Raw genomic sequence first — 12,473 nt, 5'->3', positions numbered from 1 at the left:
GTCCTAAACATCATTAGGGACAATTGGAGAAGGCACCTTTTTGCAGCAAGAGTAAACTCCAGTGCATTTCTTTACGTAAGAATAAAACTGAATCAATCACTGAGTCAATGAACAGAGGAGGAACTTCTAGAACTGCAAGAACATCAATCGCATGTGTGCAACAGGAGTGCTCTGGTTAAGGGGGTTGCGCTTGTATTACTATCCATATCGAGCTCCTAATTACCTGCAAAGTGGCAAAGACCCTTTGAGGTCATATGGGTCAGGGAAATTTACTATTATTTCTTTATATGCAGAACATATAAAGAAATAAAAACAATTTAATGTTTAGTGACCTACTCCATGCTCACGTAAAGTTGTACATACACTCAGCTAAATACACATAGAGAGTGAACCAGATGAGAAATATTAAAAGTAGATCTAAAAACTGTTAATAACATCGCTTTTACTTACGCTTTTACATACGTTTTTATATGTTGATTTCACTTATGGTGCAGGTTAAACTTCAGGCAGATATCTCAGTAGTGCCGAAGTTTCATTAAATTTTAGATGATGCTGTGACATACTGTAATCTGGCTGGACAAACATAGAGACATACAGAATTTTTTCTGAGACTCGTTTCCGGTCCTCTACTGTATGAAACGTAAAGATCTCACTGAAAGAGCTAGTTCTAACCAATGTACAAACAAAACTTTTCTGGATTGTATAAACTGAAATAAAAATTCAAGTATACTCCTGTTGCATCCAGCTTACCTAAAGTTGAAAATGTGATGAGTCATGTTGGTTATAACAATTCAAATAGCTAAATGAAAGTTGCAGACTTAAAAAATTATTTTTAAAAAGTACAGACTAAACAAAAAAATCAAAAAGACCAGAAGACAACAGATAATAGTCACTTACAGCAACTAATGCTAAGCATTTTAGAAAAGGAAATACAAAAGAAGTCAGGTAGACAAAATAAGGGAGGTGGCCCTCTGGTGGTCATACTTGGGAACTGTATATGGCGTTTGTAACTGCAGGGAGAAAATGTGTCTGTCAGATTACACACACAGTCACATAAGCACATACATCCATATTATTAACAATTATTGCACTAGTCTGTTTATAGCATTTGCTAATTACTTGAAAATTGTACATTATTTATAAATAAACTCTCCAGGCTGTAATGTAGTAACTTTCCAAAAGTGGCATGGAGATGGGAAAGACAGAAACAAGGGAAAACATGTTGGTTGTAATAGAATGTAATAGGTGGTTTTAGGATGTGGATGAGGGTGCAGACATAAATGTGCAATTTAAAGACAAATAAAAAAAAAATCTATGATTTTCTAAACTTGTGCCGCAACAGCCTGTCGTTGTAAGCTGAGGCTATGCAATAGAAATATATTGTACAACACGCATGGTAAAAACACAATACGAAAAACATGCACATACACCCATACACTCACTGGCTACTTCATTAACTTAAGGGTGTTATGTTTGTAGACAGTCCTAGAATTCTTGATGCCTCATTTTGGGTCTGATTTCTCAGCAGGATTTGGACTTTCTTGACTTTACTGCGGGTCCTGATGTAGAACAAGACAGGGAAGGTATACGCACCAATGTTTTTAGCTTAAATAAGTCCCAGTGGGTGGGGTTGAAACAGTCCTTAAGTTAGGCTATGTGCAGCTAAAGCGGTATAGAAGATGAATGAATGAGTTGGAACATGAAAGTAACCAATCCTGCTTCCCAAAAACTTACAAGATGCTAACTTACAGAGATGATTTTATATGTGCCCCAAAACCTGCCATTGCCATCTTTCAGCATTCCACTGTCCCGCTTCAAACAATAATAATTTTAAATCTAAATTATTCATATTTCTTTATGAGTATTGATACTAAAAATAAGTGTAAGCTTTTAGAAGCAAATGGCTTACATTAAAGCACTCAAAAATGTGCAAAATATCCATAACCATGTCAAATTCATGCTGCAATATTTTATTAATTTTGCATTAAATTGTCTTTTTATGTGATTCTCTAAATTTGGGAATTAAAATCATTGAAAGATTTGAATTTTAAAAAGTTACAAACCCTACATAAAAGAGCATAAAATTGTATTTAGCAAATGTGTTTTCTTTTATCTTGTGTATTCTTTTATGCATATTTACCAAAAAAAACAAAGCATAGGTCGAAAGATAAGAAACATTAAGTTTATCTAAAAATACATTTTTGTCCAATACCATGTTTTGGTCATTTCCATATTTATTCTTGTTTTTAAAAAATAATAATAAAAATTGAAAGTTATTTTCCCCTTCAGTTATTTCATGCACGCAGACTCTCTGGTATTTTCTTTTCTTTCTTTTTCTTTTATTTTTTCACTGTAGATGGGACTTAATTTTTTGCAGATCATTGCAGATTAAATGAGGACATTCTAAAGAGGGGAAAGAATTTAAGATGTTATTTCTTTTGTGATTATTTAATAATTTGAATTAATAAATACATGAATATATTTTGCAGTCATTAGTATTATTAATTTATGGGTTTAGATGAGGAACTGTGGAACAGGTGCAAAGGTGGAACTGTCAGGTGTGTACCTTAATGAGAGGAAGTAAAAAAAAAAAAAGTATTATTGTTGTCCCAGCATTTTTATTTGATGAACCTGGTGAATGGTTTTGCCATTATTATTTAAATACTGGTATTGTCCTTAAAACCTCCCACTGTGTGGAAAGTACCAGTACTTCTGGTTCTTTTTACTTTCGTTTTTAAATGTTTGTTAAAATTTTCCTGTGTTGATCCCAAGAGAAAAGGTCCTGCTATTGGTTGGTGAGTATGATTTTGTGCACCACATTATCTTGACTTAATACCTGAGTTATTTCGACCTATAGTTAAGTCTTACTGATAACTTCACGTCTTGCAGTTTCCACATTACATATATAAAATGTGAATAATCATTTTTGTGAATATATTTCTTCCAATATAAATATGTTTCTGGAAACAAATGCTCAAAAATGATCACTTTACATTTTCTATATCTTCTGTGGAAAATTTCAGATGTGGAGTTATTGAAGACACTCACATCTATAGGTCGAGTTAATTTTGTATAATTTATTTCACATAGTTTCCAGATCATAAAACGTTGGAAGCAGAGAGAAATTGAGACCTTAAATTCTGTTCTAGATATTGATTAAGGTACAGTACTCAGTGACACCCAGCACAGAATTGTATGCAGATGAGCTTAAATTATAGAATGTAATTTCCTTTCTACTGATTATGGGACTTATGAGATTAAGACTCGTCTTCTACTTACATTTAGGCATTCGGCAGATGCTTTTATCCAGAGCGACTTTATTTTTTCTATTAATGAGACATTTTTATCTCATTATACATCTGAGCAGTTGAGGGTTAAGGGCCTTGCTCAAGGACTCAACAGTGGCAACTTGGTGGTTGTGGGGTTTGAACCTGGGATCTTCCGAACCGTAATCCAATGCCTTGCCACTGAGCTACCCCTTCTACTTGCCCATCAACCTACATAAATATACTGTTATATAGAGTGCTCAGTTACATAGTCGCTAATCTGGTTGCCGCACTGGATACAGTGAACACCTTTAAAAGGGTAGAGTTGAATAATGTACTTTCGGTTTTAGACAGATTTGGGTAAGCTCCAAATTTTATATCCTGGAAACGCCTTCTTTACTCTGCCATTATTTTGTGAATGAGGATGGGTCAAGTCTCTTCTTAATGCTTAATTCTCTGCCCAATTTCTTTTCTCTTATTTGTTTTCGCTATAGAGCCATTGTCTATTGCACTTAAGTCCCTTACCGTTTTCTGTGCATAAAGTGGTATTGAAAATAAGGTTTCTCTGTACACAGATAACTTGCTTTTGTATGAAGGTGAGTCAAAAATTATCCACACTATGATTTGAATTAACTTTTTTTTATTAGAAATGTATTTTAAATAACTTTTCCTAAATCGGCAATTAAGGATGTTTCCGTTACATACGTTGCCATTTACTCTTTGGGTCAAAGTGTCGAATCATGTATCATCACTTGTAATGATGCTCTTTAAGAAACTTTCACCTGCTGGTGTACTGATTCCAAAATTCAAACAGAATTCAGTTTACCTCTTTTCTTAAGTTTTTTTTTAGTGTCTTCTAATCTTTCTACCTTAATCCTTTTTATTTTTTTTCAATTTTAGGCAAGCTCATGTCATCTTTTATTTGGGCAGGTAAGGTGCCAGGAGCTCAGAAAGCTATCCTTCAATGCAGTAAAAAAAAGATCTGGCAATGCCTAATTTTTGGATTTTATTACTGGACATCAAATATTTCAAAAAAATTTATCATACGTGATCATGATCATAATCTATGGTGTACATATATTCCCAAACACAGACGAGTGTTTAATTGAGGCTCAATTGTGTGACTCTTTGCTGTATTGCTTTGTCTGTATCCCCCTGAGGTCTTGCCTGACCAGATATTCTTCCAATCCTATAGTCATGGCCTCTCTTAAAATCTGGATTACATTATAAATTAGACCCCTTTATTATTTATTCCTTAGACAAGTCTACATGAGGTTTACCCGTAGATCCTCATGCCTGGGTCCTCCCCTTTCCTACAAATAAAGTGTGTGGTCAACTTGTTTTTGTTCCTCACACTACTCCAATGTTTCGGCAGCATCTATTTCTACCTATCATACGCGCTGTTGCTGTAGATGTGTCGAGTGTGATCCAGGGTTTCTTTCACTCATCAACCTGATGTACCCATTTTTGTCATTGGACAACGCTGCCTACCGTTACAGTCAACAAAGAACCCCTCGGCTACACTCAAGGTATGACATAAAAGGTGATGATCATGCTGTCTACTGTTACCTTCATTGACCATTGACACCCTGCACATGGAGTAGGAAATGCAAATGGTAGGCAAAAATGTGGCAGCAACAGAGATAACCTAAGCTTTGAGAGGATTGTGAAATAAAACCAGTTCAAGAATTAGGGGGAGATTCAGAAGGAGTAGACTGCAGTTGGAGTCAGTAATGTATCCAGGACATGGGCTACAACAGTTATATTCCTTGTGTCAAACGACACTTGAACCAGAGACAACATCTTAGGTGTCTAACCTTGGCTAAGGACAAAAAGGACTTGACTTAGTGGGCTCTCTTTTCAAATGAAAAAAAAAAATTGCATTTCATTTGCATTTCATTTGGAAATCAAGGTCCCAGAATCTGGAGGAAGAGAGGAGAGGCACAGAATCAAAGTTGCTTGAGGTCCAGTGTAAAGCTTGCAAAGTCATTGGTGGTTTGGGGAGCCATGTCAGGCAGTTTTTTGGGATAGACAATGAGACTTTCTGATTGTCCCTCTCTGGTAGCAGAAGAATCCTGATTTACTGGAAAAGTGAGTACACTACTCCACCCCAATTATCTGCCTGGCAGAAAGACCTTATGTCTTTTTTTTTATGTTCAGAGCTGCAAGCATGAAGTCCATTGACTGTAAGATTGTCTTGAACTTTTTCTATTTCCTTTTTTGTTAAATACTTTTGCCTCTCTCCCTTTTTTACAGGTTTGTTGCTTTATCTGTTGTCGGTTGTTTTATTTGGATGGTTGATTTGTTTGTCTTTAAAGACAAAAAAACAGTGGAACATTTATTCTGTCTGGATTTTGCGGGTATTTGTTTTTGTTCCTTACGTTAATAAACATATATATTTTAAAAATGTAATAAAAAAAACTAAAATGTGAATAAAAATTTTCAGGACATTTTCTTGTCAAGCAAATGTCAGATGTACATCCAACTTTTTTGCAATGAGCAAGTATGTAATTGTTGCAAGTGATCTCAGAAAGAAAAAAAAATGAGCAATGAACTGAGCATCATAGCAAAACATTTTCCTTTCATATACGCATTAAGCTGTAAGCATTGTTGTCTACCACAACAAAAAGGAAGTGTAACCTTGTGGCATTATTTGGTATTACAGCATTACTACACCTCTGACTGTATCCAAATATTGGATGGCATTAGATTAAACAACCAACATACAACTATGCTTTCTGAAAAAGGTACTGCGCAAGTCATGGATGGCTTAGAAGGAGTTAGCAGATTTTGCCAACCCCCACCCCAAACACTTTGAACTTTGAACTGAGTGATCAATAAATCTGTTCTACTTCACCCTGCATCTGCGTTCCACTGTTTTATAATGCAGGATATGACAGATCTTTTTTTAAGAAAACAAAATAAGAAAATGTGATGGAAGATGGACAGTGATTCTACAAGTTGCCTAAGCTTCGCAGGTCTACAAAAAAATTCCGTTTTTTTGAATAAATGATTTATTTCTCCAAAACAATGTGAGACTGATAAATTCAACTTAGCAGTGCTGACAGTGGTCAGGGAGTCGAGCTCCACCACCATTGGGTTGACACTGTTGGGCAAGGCCCTTTACTCTATGATCAAACAATACCAAACTGATGAGATGCTCTGTGCCAGTCAGAGTTGGGTCAGCAATCAAATGGGCAGCAGGAAAACTGAAAAATTGCTCTGTGCCAGTGATTTGCAGATTGCATGATCACATTGAATAATCTGATCCCTGGCTTTGACCCTGTGTGTGTGTTTCAGGTCAGAGTAAACATGGTGTCTCTGTGGTGTGTGTTGGCTTTGTTCACCTTCCTCTTTCTGGAGACTTTAGGAACTAATCCCGGAATTAAACTAAGAATCACTCAAAATGCGCTTGAGTATCGTGAGTATCACATAATGTGAACATGTTAAAGAAAGAAAATATGGAAACACATGAAAAAGAGAAAACAAGAAGCTGAGAAATGGCTGTTAGTAGGCATAGTATAAGCTACATCATTATAAATAATCAAGACAAATATTTAAAGTACAACAATTATATTGTTTATTACTCGCATTTTCATGCTCATATTTCTGAGTTTTCATTTCACCTTCAGAACGTCAGATTAACATCAAACCCCTAGTGGAGAAGCTCAAAGCCATCCACATCCCAAACAGGAGCGGCAATGGGCACCTTCTTTTTATGGACATCTACTTTGCAGTGAGAAAGTGAGATGGCAAATCTGTGTTTTTCTGTATTTTTGTTTAGGGTGTGAGAGGAATGAGGAGAACCGAGAGAATGGAGACCATTACTCACTACATAATGGCATAGTCACCTCAATTTGTATTTTAGTGTTCCAGGAATGAAGCCTCTCAACTCTCAGTCTTGTACAAAAGTGTTTGTTTTCCAACCTGGTTGGAAAAAGATGTGATTATGTGGGGGGTTTTGTTTTGGCTGCTACCAAATAGTTGAATAAACTCATATATATACAGATTTGCATTTATTAATAATAATAAATAAAAATAATTCAACAGTGCTGTGATATAATATGAAATATAGTTGAATTAAAAACATTGCTTACGCTGATAACATTGTATCATTTCTCTTCCTGACAGCATGCATATCCAAAACGTTAATGTGCCCTTTTCATCTGTGCGGTTGGTACCTGGCACAGGGGTGAGTCTGTCCATCAGTGATGTCTACATACGCGTGACAGGCAACTGGGAAATCTCATATTTATTTGTGTAAGCAAAAGTCCAACAATTATCTAAATCTTTTTACATTGGTACAAATTAGTACTTAAGGGTGTAAACTGTCTAGAGACAATGGCGGATGGTTCGAAGTGGATATTAGAGGACTCACCATCAGTATCACCGCCGGCATACACCAAGATGGTACAGGGCGTCCGATGGTCAGCACCATCTCCTGTGGAGCTTCTGTTGGCCCAGTTCATGTCACACTTCATGGAGGTTCGAGGTAATTTTTCTACCCATAAAGCTAGGCAGCGAATATTCTTAGAAATATCAGTTCAAATTTGGTGTATTGCCTTGCTCTACTTCTAGTTGGAAATTTACATGCACTCATCATGAATTTGACAGCAATAAAAAGCTTGCAGTGATCCTTCTAAGCTGCTCTTTTTCTTCTGCAGAATGATTTTATAATATAAACTTTATTTAGAGCAAACAACAAATTAAATTATTATTTTTTTTGACCCAGTGTTGTTTTCCGAAATCAACACTGGGTCAAAAATATACACACAGCACACCTAACAATTTTCATTAAAAGATTTCACCATTATTAAATGCTTTTGGTAGCCATTACCAAGGTTCTGGCAGAATTCTGGTTGGATAATAAATTTTTTGTCAGAATTGGTAGTGTTAAATTGGTAATGTCCGATGTTTAGGCAAATTTCTGAATGGGGTTCACCAAAGGCTTTAAATTAAAAGATTTATTTATTTAAATATTTATTATTTAATTTCACAACCAACGTTAAAGTGTGTTTGGGATCATTGTCCTGTTGGAACACACAACTGAGATTTGAGTTCATACTGAAAAATTCTCAGGTAGTCCTCCTCATTAAATATTTATTCTAACCATTCTGAGCAGTGCACCAGTGTCCCTGACAGCACCAAAGCATAATGCTACCATCATCACAGTTGAGCCAGAGCCAGCACTTACTTTTTGAGCAATTTTTGCTACAGTATCTCTTCTGTGGGATCAGAAGAGATGGATTATGGTTCACTCCCCACACTTATTAATGAGCATTTGTTACCCATAACCCTGGTGCCAGTTTACCGGTTCTGATCACTGGACCACTTTTGGTAGGTACAACCAAATGCATCCTGGAAACTCGCCACAAGACCTGCTGTTTATGGAGATGCTCTGATCTAGTCATCCAGACATAACAATCTAACACCTGTTTCAGGCTTAAACACATCAGCCTCAGGCGCTGACTGTTCACTTGATGCCTAATATGTACAGTACCCTGTCTGTGGTTTTAATGTTATGGCTGATCATTGTGTATTGTAACCAAGAGACAGTTTGTGAGGTAATGCTTGTATTAAGCTGCACAAAAACATTTATTCATTATATGTTTAAATTTAATAATTTACTTTTTTGTTTTTGTTTCTGTACTTTGCGTGCTTAGCTGGTTTTATAAAATGTTTGTTGGCTTCATCGAGTCAAACCTGCGCAATGACCTACAGTCACAGGTACCTACAACACCCCAAATAAAAATTTAAAGGAAAAAGAATATCATGTACTTTACCCTAAAAGTCCTCGTTGTTTCAGATCTGTCCTCAGGTGACTCAAGCCCTAAATAATATGAATTCACATCTACATACCCTAAGTGGTACGATCAACACACACACACACACACACTGTACTTATGAAGTACAGTTCCATGAAAAAGTATTTATATATATACTTTTTCATGGAACTGTATATATACAAATATAAATAAGTATATATATATATATATATATATATATATATATATATATTATTATTATTATTATTATTATTATTATTATAAAGGGTAGAACGCTGTCGAAACCTACCTGGCCCAATGTGTAAAAGTAATTGCCCCCAAATCTAATAACATAATAATGGTTGTGTCACCCTTGACAGCCACATTGGAAGGTTTAAGCATGAACACCCTGTTTAAGTTCATCTTAATATGATTGAAACCCAACTTTGACTAGACCTTTACAAAAACCTTAAATTAGTATTTTTTTTAGCCATTTAGAGGTGGACTTGCTGGTGTGTTTTGAGCTTTAAGCCTTAGAAAGCCTTTAAAATGGTTTGGTACCCCTTTTCAGACTTATACATGTCAATTACTTTGTTTCTCATCTGTTCTTGAATTTCCTTAGGTCATGCTGCTTTTTAGATCTTTTAGTGTGCTTCACTTATCTCTCTATACGACTGATTTCTTGATTCAGCAAGTCTGGCAGTAATCAGGCATGGGTGTGGCAAGTGAAATTTGACTCAGTTTTCCAAAAATCACAGTTTCTTCATGAAGGGGGCATTACTTTTTCACATGGTGCCAGTTAGGTTCAGACAGCTTTTTTCCCTTAATAAATAAAATCATGATTTAAAAACTGCATTTTAAATTCACTTGGGTTATTATTTAAGTCTGACAAATATGCATAAATTTAGGAAGGGGTTTGGCACTATATGTTAAAATAGATCAATTATACTTCTACAGAGCCACAATTATATTAGGAATAAAGTCTGATACTGACCTGTTTTAGTTCTTGCACAAGTTGACGAGTACGCTGAAATTGAATTGTCCATGGTGGAGTTGCCGCTTGTTTCTTCTTCTGCAATTGATCTTGGTTTAAAGGTGAGCTGAAGATAAAGTCTCTTTGAAAAACTTAATTGTTTTATTTATATTTTTAATTCATCACATCACTCACTTTCTCTCTCTCTCTTTCTGCAGGGCAAGATCTACAACATTGGAAATCATATGGAGCCCCCGTTCTCCCCAACACCCTTCTCACTGCCCCATCAGGACAGCAAAATGCTGTATATGGCATTATCAGCTTTCACCCTAAATTCAGCCAGCTTTGTGTACAACAGAGCCGGAGTGCTCAGTCAGTACGTAACAGACAACATGGTGAGTTACAAGCAATCTATTTTAAAAGATGCTACACAGAAATATTTAAATTGAAATTGCGCTCAAGACCTGATTTCCTTGGCAAGGGGTAAGCATCTTGGCTTTAGACTGTAAACCCCAAACACACTAAAATGAATGACTACATGAGACTAAGTCAATGTTTTGCAACAATAGTTAGTAAGCCCTTGAAAAGTGGCCTGCACAAATATGAGAATTAAAACCAAATTGAAATGGAGCTTTAAAAGGGTCTAAGATCTTCTACAAATACCTTTTCTCCTTCCAGATCCCTTCTGGATCTCCGTTTCGACTCGATACAAAAACCTTTGGAACCTTAATTCCACAAGTATGAAAAATAAACTTTTTTCTTACTTCCTCTCTGACAAACACAGATAAGATACATTTTTTCCCAATCTCATAATTTTAAGGTCTCAATTTATCCTTAGCATTTTTTCTTGAAGTACCTATTTAATATATACCTCCAGATTGCTAAACAGTACCCTGGCCTGAAGATGAAGCTCCTCGTGAAGCCTGTGAAGGAGCCGCACTTCTCATTCGAGCCTAACAATGTGACAATGCAGGCAAGCAGCACTGTTACAGCCTACGCTGTTTAACCCAATGCCCCGCTGACTCCTCTCTTCGTTCTTAACTTGGTGAGTAACAGATGTGATGTGATTCTGTGGGAGGAGTTAAATATTTGTTAACACATGATGCACTTTTGTTTTGTGCTGCAGAATGCCAGTGTAAGTGCAACGATTTACATCAAAGACCTCAAAGTGTCTGGAAATGTAACTCTTAACAAGTAAGCCTTAGAACGTAATAAACATTTTATTAAAAATAGTAAAACCAAATTAAATGTTTAATGTGTGTATATTTTATCTTAATATATTTATCACTTCTATAGAATTGACATGACATTAAAGAAGAGCAATGTGGGACTATTTCAGGTAAAGGACAATTCGACCGATTAGATACTGAATTTGTTTACTGAACACAGACATCAATAATTCTTTTCATATTTAATATTTAAATTTCAATAATTTTCATGCAGCTTTAAATTATATAATAAATATATTCTAAATAGGTGGAATTACTTGACAATGCCTTTAAGACTGTCTTGAATGTTGCTTTGATACCTGAGGTTAACAGTAAGTAAATTATCTAATCAACTGGGTTTTTTTTTTGTTGCTGTTTTGAGAATAATAATTTCTTCAATTCTCTGAATTAACTTCCGCAGCTCTCCTACAGAAAGGTTATCCTTTACCTGCCATCGGAAAAATCAATCTGCTCAACACTCAGCTTCAAATCCTCAAGGTATCAAAAATCTATTTAGTCAGCTTATATTGTATGATCTTTTTGACTAAATCTATGTCTAATGTTATTTCAGGATTATGTGTTGATCGGGACAGATGTTCAGCTCGTGGGAGTGAACTTATTTGACGTCCTGTGACACCAACTTTCTTTTTTTAATTTCCTGATACTGAACATTCTTCAATGAACACTGTCCTTTCTTTATAACAATTTAGGCCTTTTTATAAGGTAATTATATATACATTAGTCAGATCTATATTCTTGTTTTATATTTAACAGATTTTTATGAGTCCTGCAAACAAGACCAAAAGAAGGCCTGAAGAACATACTGTACAACAAATGTGACAAACAAATGATAAAATAAAAAAATACTTAGCAATGTAGCCATTACAGATGACAAGCATATAAAACAGACATTCTGGTAGGTTTGGAGGCGGGCTGAGAGTTTTTAAACAACTGTAATACAAAACTCAATTTATGCTCTTGAAATGTAAATAAGTTTGATGTTTAAGATTCTTGCTTCTTTAATAGAGGTGGATCAATGTGGACGTTGAATTTCTAAGCTAGTGCAGCATGCCAAGATGATAAATAAAAAATTAAAATGAATAAATAAAAAGGCACAGATGCTTTTCATTTATGTATCTTTTTTTAAATGTGACTTCCATAACGCTTTCAAAATAGCAGCCCAAAATCTGTCTTCACAGTTACAGCAATATTTTAATAATAATTTGTCAAATAAATTAACAAAAACAAACAACAACAAAAT

General features: G+C 35.3%; 1 pseudogene; it reads left to right on the top strand.

Moving 5' to 3' along the window:
* The first annotated feature begins 5,828 nt into the window (after positions 1-5,828).
* Positions 5,829-12,456, top strand: LOC128511029 (bactericidal permeability-increasing protein-like; annotated as a pseudogene).
* The last annotated feature ends 17 nt before the right edge of the window (positions 12,457-12,473 follow it).

This window comes from Clarias gariepinus, chromosome 23 (genome assembly GCF_024256425.1).
Source record: "Clarias gariepinus isolate MV-2021 ecotype Netherlands chromosome 23, CGAR_prim_01v2, whole genome shotgun sequence".
In the NCBI taxonomy this organism is placed as follows: Eukaryota; Metazoa; Chordata; class Actinopteri; order Siluriformes; family Clariidae; genus Clarias; species Clarias gariepinus.
This window is presented reverse-complemented; position numbering and strand designations above follow the sequence as displayed.